The sequence below is a fragment of the Heptranchias perlo genome, chromosome 38 (genome assembly GCF_035084215.1).
Source record: "Heptranchias perlo isolate sHepPer1 chromosome 38, sHepPer1.hap1, whole genome shotgun sequence".
NCBI classification, from domain to species: domain Eukaryota; kingdom Metazoa; phylum Chordata; class Chondrichthyes; order Hexanchiformes; family Hexanchidae; genus Heptranchias; species Heptranchias perlo.
In genome coordinates this window covers 5,999,180-6,006,021 of record NC_090362.1, presented here as the reverse complement: position 1 = coordinate 6,006,021, position 6,842 = coordinate 5,999,180, and the positions used below count along the sequence as shown (strand labels likewise).

The following is a 6,842-nucleotide window of genomic DNA, read 5'->3' as shown; positions in this document are numbered from 1 at the left end:
TTGATTGTAATATAGTGCGATCACAACATAGTGTGATTGTAATATAGTATGAATGTAATCTGTTGAACCTCAGGCCAAGTGCAGCTTATTCCTGCTCCAACTTCAGACTGTTGGGAATCGTACTATAGTCACTCCTGCTCTGGGTCCTACTGCAATCACTCCTGCTCTGAGTCCTACTGTAGTCACTCCTGCTCTGGGTTCTACTGCAGTTATTCCTGCTCTGGGTTCTACTGCAGTTACTCCTGCTGTGGGTCATACTTTGCTTGATGCCTGCTGCAGTTTTGGGCTAGGAGCCACTACCCCACTCCCTCCCAAACTTGGCTCGTGCATCCTCCCGTCTGTACCTTTGGATCACACAACCCCCCACAGCCAGTCCATGAATCCTGGTTTCCCTCACATCCATGTATGTTGCAAAAGGTCCTGGTTAGGCTCAGATCCCCACTTCTGATCAGGTTATCTTGCCCCCATCTTGATGCATGCCTTCGCCTTCAAAAACTTAGATTCAGTAAAGAAATTCATGTGAGATACATACAGAGATAATGGGAAACATGGAAAAGGAGACATTGGGTAATATAGGATTACAGAGAGACAGTGAGAATAGTCAGGCAATAAACAGAGATACAGAGACAATGAGAAAGTGTGCAAGAGTCATACAAAGAGGGAAAGAATTAGAGAAACAGAGACCGTTATATGAAGAGAGTCACAAGTTTTCTCAGTGAGCAATGCCACATGAGGTCAGTTAGTTACTTTATTAAAAGATGATACATTCAAGGAAATAAATTCATTTAAATATATTTATGATACAAAATAGGAAAAAAATTCAGAAGCAAAACTTCCAACAATTTACAACAGATAGGATAAGCGTCCAGCCTCATGATGTTTTGCAAAGATGTGTTCAGCATCTGATGTAAATTGCTTGTCCGATCCTTAACGAGGAAGGTGAGGGAGGAGGAGCTGGTGGTTCCTGTCATGTCCTGGAGGAGGACTCCTCCTGTTGGTAGAGTAGGGAACAGCATTGGTCCTAGGCCATCCGAGCCAGAGAATGATACATCACAGCAAGGAACTGGTAATGAGTAGGAAAATGCAAATCCAGTGGGGAGAATTGGAGGGTTAATGTAAATTTTAAAATTTTGGTGTATTAACAACACACGTAGGTTAGCACCTACCTGTTTATTCCGACAGATTAATTGTAGAGAGCCCCTCACGCCATGTTCTTGAAAAAGAAGTGATTATTATTAATAAAATCCGTCACAAATTTGACACAATTATAAAGATCTGAGGTGAAATTTCGATTTATTTGATTCTTGTACTTTTAATGTAATTAATTATAAGTGAAAGAGTTTTAATCCTGTTTGAGATGAGCCCCATTAAAACTGCTGCTGCCAATGAAAAATACTAACTGTTAACGGTTCAGCGATTTCTCACTATTTGGTTGACAGAAGGGTCGAGTTTTGAAAGCTCTACACAAAATACACGGAGAGCTGTTTCCTTGTGATACATTAATTCTGTCTGCAAGCTGAATTACAGAACGGAAGAACAGAGATGAAAGGGCCACATGAAGGCGGGAACCGACAGCACAGTCTACTGTGAGTGAAATGGTCGATGACAGAAGTATTACAGTCCTGTTGACAAATGTTTGCACTTGTTGTACTTTAGTGTTATTTGCTGAAACAGACCACTTCACGATCTCTAAACAAACACAATGGACAGCGGTAAATAAGAGCAAGAATGACACTGCCACACTTCACAAGTGTCAGCTGTGGTTCAGTGGGTAGCACTCCCGCCTCTGAATCAGTATGTTGTGGGTTCAGAGTTGCACTCCAGAGACTTGAGCACAAAATCCAGGCTGACGCTTCAGTGCAGTACTGAGGGAGCGCTGCACTGTTGGAGTTGCCATCTTTTCGATGAAACGTTAAAATGAGGCCCCATCTGCCCTCTCAGTTTGACATAAAAGATCCACTGGCACTATTCGAAGAGTTCTCCCAGTGCCTTGGCCAATATTTATCCCTCAACCAACACCTAAAACAGATGATATGGGCATTTATTTCAATGCTGTTTATGGGACCTTGCAGTGTGCAAATTGGCTGCCATGTTTCCTACATTACAACAGTGACTACACTTCAAAAGTTCTTCATTGGTTGTAAAGTGCTTTGGGACATCCTGAGGTTGTGAAAGGCGCTATAGAAATGCAAGTTTTTTCTTTTCATTGGATCTCCCTCCTACATCACAGTTTTCCTGCCCCGATGGTGTACTATTTCTTGTGAATTTCTCATGCCATGCAGTATAGTGACTAAAGCTACTACAGCATCAGGGGATTTATGCAGAATGGTCTTAACATCATCAGACTGCTATTTTTTCACCATGCCCCAGTTGGACTTAAATGGGCTGCCAAAACAATCAGCCCATTATTACTAGCAATCTGCAATTGAGTTTCTAAATTCAGTCCAATCAGTTAAACGAAGGAAACTGCTGATTCAGCGATGGCTATCAGTGATCATTTCCTCTGGCCTAGACGTAACAGATGCCAATAGTCTAACTTCAATGTGGAAACAGTATTATTTTGTGTTGGAAGTACAGAATGTTCTGAAGTAGAATGTCACATCACAAACGAGCACAGGGCTCAACAAGTGTAATTAGGCACCACTAATAGCTAAAGGTAACTATCTCTGAGAGTTAATTAAATCAAAACATGCAAGAAAAATACCACAAATTGTCTCCACTATTTGAAAATTATAGCTTTTGTTTTCCCTTCCCCTCCTGAGGGTGTTAACTCCTTCACAGTATGGTACCAGGGGTGCCAGGCACCCTTACCCAAGTGACCATTATTCTTGTGCCAGCTTTGACAATGAGCGTGCGCAAGCTATTTGACTGTAGGGGCTTCACAGCTGAGCCCAACCTTTCCCTCATACTATGCCCGCAAAATCTCACCTCCAGTAGGGATCATGGTCAGTGGTCAGTGGAGGGAGATCGCCTGATTTCCTCCTCCCTAACACAGAGGGCACTGAACTCCCTTTATAGTGCCCCCTACCACCATGCCAGCAGGGATCAACAAACTCAGCACAGAAAGGATGCTCCTGGTCTGTGTATCTGTGCTCCACACTGGAGCCATCATGGGGCTGCTCATCATCATCAAAACTATAAACAAAATTAAGAGGCAGAAACTTAAAAAAATAATTCTCTTGTTTCCTCTCCCGGAGATGGTGTCTCACGTTCCAATCTGATTTTGTATTCAGCAGTAACTCAGCCTTGTAGACATTCTTCATGTGTGAGGTACATACAAACATGAAAAATTCCAGGCAAGGAAAGACCCTCTGGTCCATCCGACCTGCCCCACACAACTACGATGCCTTGTGCATCTCAATATATACACTCCCCACCCCACCCGAAAGCCACGTGATCTTCTGGGAGTGGCGAAAAAACAGATAGAAACCCAGGCCAATTAGGGGGAAAAAATCTGGAAAATTCCTCTCCCACCCCCTTAGGTGATCAAAATCCAGTCCAGGAGACCACTCTGGCCCTGATTAACATTACAATGTACCAACCTTTTGTACGAGGAGATCTCCACCCCAGCCAGAAACAGGTTCAGGTGAGAGTGACCAAATTGTTTGACCACTAGTGGGTGGGACGGGTGCTAACAATTTCCTGATTATATATTTTTCTCATTAAAGTTTGGGAGTCAATAGTTCTGCTGTCAATAATGAGCACTCCCAGGTTAGAAACAAAGAATTTATATAGAGCCTTTCACATCCTCAGGACTTCCCAAAGTGCTTTACAGCCAAGGATTAGTTTTTGAAGAGTGGTCACTGTTGTAATGTAGGAAATACGACAGCTGGTTTGCGCACAGCAAGGTTCCACAAACAGCAATGTGATAATGATCAATTAATCTGTTTTAGTGGTGTTGGTTGAGGGAGAAATGTTAGCAGGAACACCAGGAGAACTCCCCTGCTCTTCTTCAAATAGTGCCATGGGTTCTTTTCTATCCACCCGAGAGGGCAGATGAGACCTTGCCATAACATCTTATCTGAAAAACAGCATCTCAAACAATGCAGCACTCCCTCAATACTGCACTAAAGTGTCAGCTTAGAATATTTGCTCAGGTTCTGGAATGGGGTTTAAACCCACGAACTTCTGACTCAGAGGCAAGAGTGCTACTACTGAACTAAGATTAGATATAGTATAGGCTAGATGCAGAACATTATGTACAGTTTTGGGGACCCCATTACAGGAACGATATAAAAGAATGAGAAAGGTGTGGATTCGTAAGATGTTGCCAGGGATGAGGGTTTACATTTGCGAAGAAAAAAAATGAGAAGTGGCTAAAGCTGAGAAAGTTAAGGGGTGACCTGATAGAGGTCTTCAAGGTTATGAAGGATTATGATAAGGTAAATAGTGAGAGATTGTTTCCACTATCTGTTATGGGATATAGACAGAGAGCCATGTTACCAAACAATGCAGCTGTCCAAAAGCAAAATCTGAAATTATCAAATTATTTAAAGAGATGCAATAAATCATGAAAATCGGAACTCAGTGAACTCAAGGATGTTGACGAGGTATTAACAGCAACCTATTGACAGCCAAGAATATTCAAAGGGCTAAGGTCAGTGCTAAGTGCAACTGGTTCTGACCTTTTACTGGATTCAGTAGTCCCTTTACCTGAAGATGAGCCCTGAGAGATTGAAAGTAACCTCTTGTCTTTTAACTCCACTTGGTTCACCTCTTGGCCTCTTGTGAATTCCATGCACCCGGGTAACAGGTTATACCGACAGCAGTGACTACATTGTTCAAACTGGTACTGATGTGACAGCAGAGCTACACGGTCGAATGCCTCAGTAGACTTGTGCCCCCGTTCAGGGCCAGGAGGAGTTTGAAAGGCACACGTCATGTCTTTGGGAATTTCCTATTTCGGTTCTACAAACACATTCTTGTGATGTCTGGGAAAGTTATATGAATTCTGTATTTTCTCATTTTTTACATTTGATGCTAGGTGGTTTCCAGCCAAAATTCTGCTGTCAACAATCCAACTATCCACTCATAATTCAATCCCTTCAATCCCACAGACTATTCACAGACCCATCAACCTGGATTAAGCAACAGTCCATAATATTCAACAATAAGAATGTGCGTGATTGACCTGGCAACTAAAGCGACCGACTTACAATGAGACGGTGTGAGTCTGAGTTCTCTGGCCTCATGTCACTTTAGCTCACGTAGCTCAGCTAAATGTCTTGCATCAGTTGTGAGTCAGGCTGCCAACTGGATTGCCATCGAAGGAGTGGAGTGGGGGTGGGGGTGTGGAAATACTGACAACCCAGGTTTCACATTGTCAATCCCATCTTCTGCTGGTGGATCAGTGGGAGCTGTTACTGCATGGAGAAGTCTGTTGAGAGAGTGGGGGGGTCACATTGCCCCTGGTTCCTGTCTCTGTCCATGGTATTACATAGAATTACATTGGCTCAATGTTACCAGGGCTGCGGGTTCGCGGCGGGGGAGCTATTGGGCGCGTGGGTAACGTGCCCTGTGAAATTAGTCTGCTCCCCGCGTGATCGCAGCCTAATTGGATCCACTTACCTGTTGTTCCGGGTTCCCCACTGCTGATCTGCGCGTCGGGCGGGCTGCGCATGCGCAGTAAGATCTGTCAGCTGGAGGAGCTCTATTTAAAGGGGCAGTCCTCCACTGACAGATGCTGCAACAAATAGCAAACATTACAGCATGGAGCAGCCCAGGGGGAAGCCTGCTCCCAGTTTAATGATGCCACACTCCAGGTATCATTAGACAGGGTGAGGAGGAGGGGGAGGACAGAGATCTTCCCCCCGGCGGGCAGGAGGAAGCGGCCTGCCTCTGCCACCAGGAAGGCCTGGCTCGAGGTGGCAGAGGAGGTCACCGGCATCACCAACATATCGCCCATCTGCATACAGTGCAGGAGGCGCTCTAATGGCCTCAGTAGGTCAGCCAAAGTGAGTACACTTACTCATTCCCCTACACTCCATCTGCCACATCACCGCCCCCACCCCACATCTCCTTCTGCACTGCCAACACTACTCTGTCACATCACCCGTCATACCCACTCAAACCTCATCCTCATCTTACCTGCACTTACTTACCTCGCCAGTACTCATCCCGCCACTACCACTCAACCCAATCCTCATACAATCTCATGGCTCTATCTCATACTCACCCTCTCGTGCATCTCTTTCACAGTCAGCCTCACTCAACCTGCCACTACCTGTGCTGCAGCCACAGGGCATGCATCACATATGTGCAGTAGGCAGCGTAAGGCAAACGTGTCGTGAGCATGAAGGGGATGCACAAGGGTGTTTGAGGGTTTGTCATGGTTGTTACTTATATTGAATTTCTGACCAACTCACATCACATATTATATTGGCACCACGTCTTTGTGAATCTTGTTTGGTTTGTGCAATAATGCCCTTTCCTGAGGATCACTATGAAGACCCACAACTGATGCCACCCATTGTGTCACTGCAGAGTGGGTGTAGGTGTATTTGCAGGGCTCTTTTGTGCGGACGACTGAGAGACGTCGGCGATGTCCCCGGTGGCACCCTGGAAGGATGTGGAAGAGAAGTTGTTGAGGGCAGTGGTGACTTTGACAGCGACAGGTAAGAAGTTGGTGCTCGGGACAACCGAGAGCAGCTCAGCATGAAGGGGGCTGCAGATGTCCACGACTACATGTCGAGTGACTCTGAGCCTCCATGTGCACTGCTGCTCAGAGAGGTCAAGGAAGCTGAGCCTCGGTCTGTGGACCCTGTGGCAAGGGTAGTGCCCTCTGTGACGCATCTCTCTCTGCGGTTGCCCTCCCTCCTGCTGTACAGGTGGATGTGTCACAG

The 6,842-nt window shown here is 45.4% G+C and overlaps 1 long non-coding RNA gene across 1 annotated transcript; it reads right to left on the bottom strand.

The window, feature by feature from the left end:
- Nucleotides 1-734: 734 nt before the first annotated feature.
- On the bottom strand, nt 735-4,847 carry LOC137304614 (uncharacterized). Its single transcript, XR_010958594.1, has 3 exons — nt 4,654-4,847; nt 1,167-1,213; nt 735-1,063 (listed from the first exon to the last, which is right to left on the bottom strand). It is a non-coding gene; the product is annotated as an uncharacterized lncRNA (long non-coding RNA).
- Nucleotides 4,848-6,842: the final 1,995 nt, after the last annotated feature.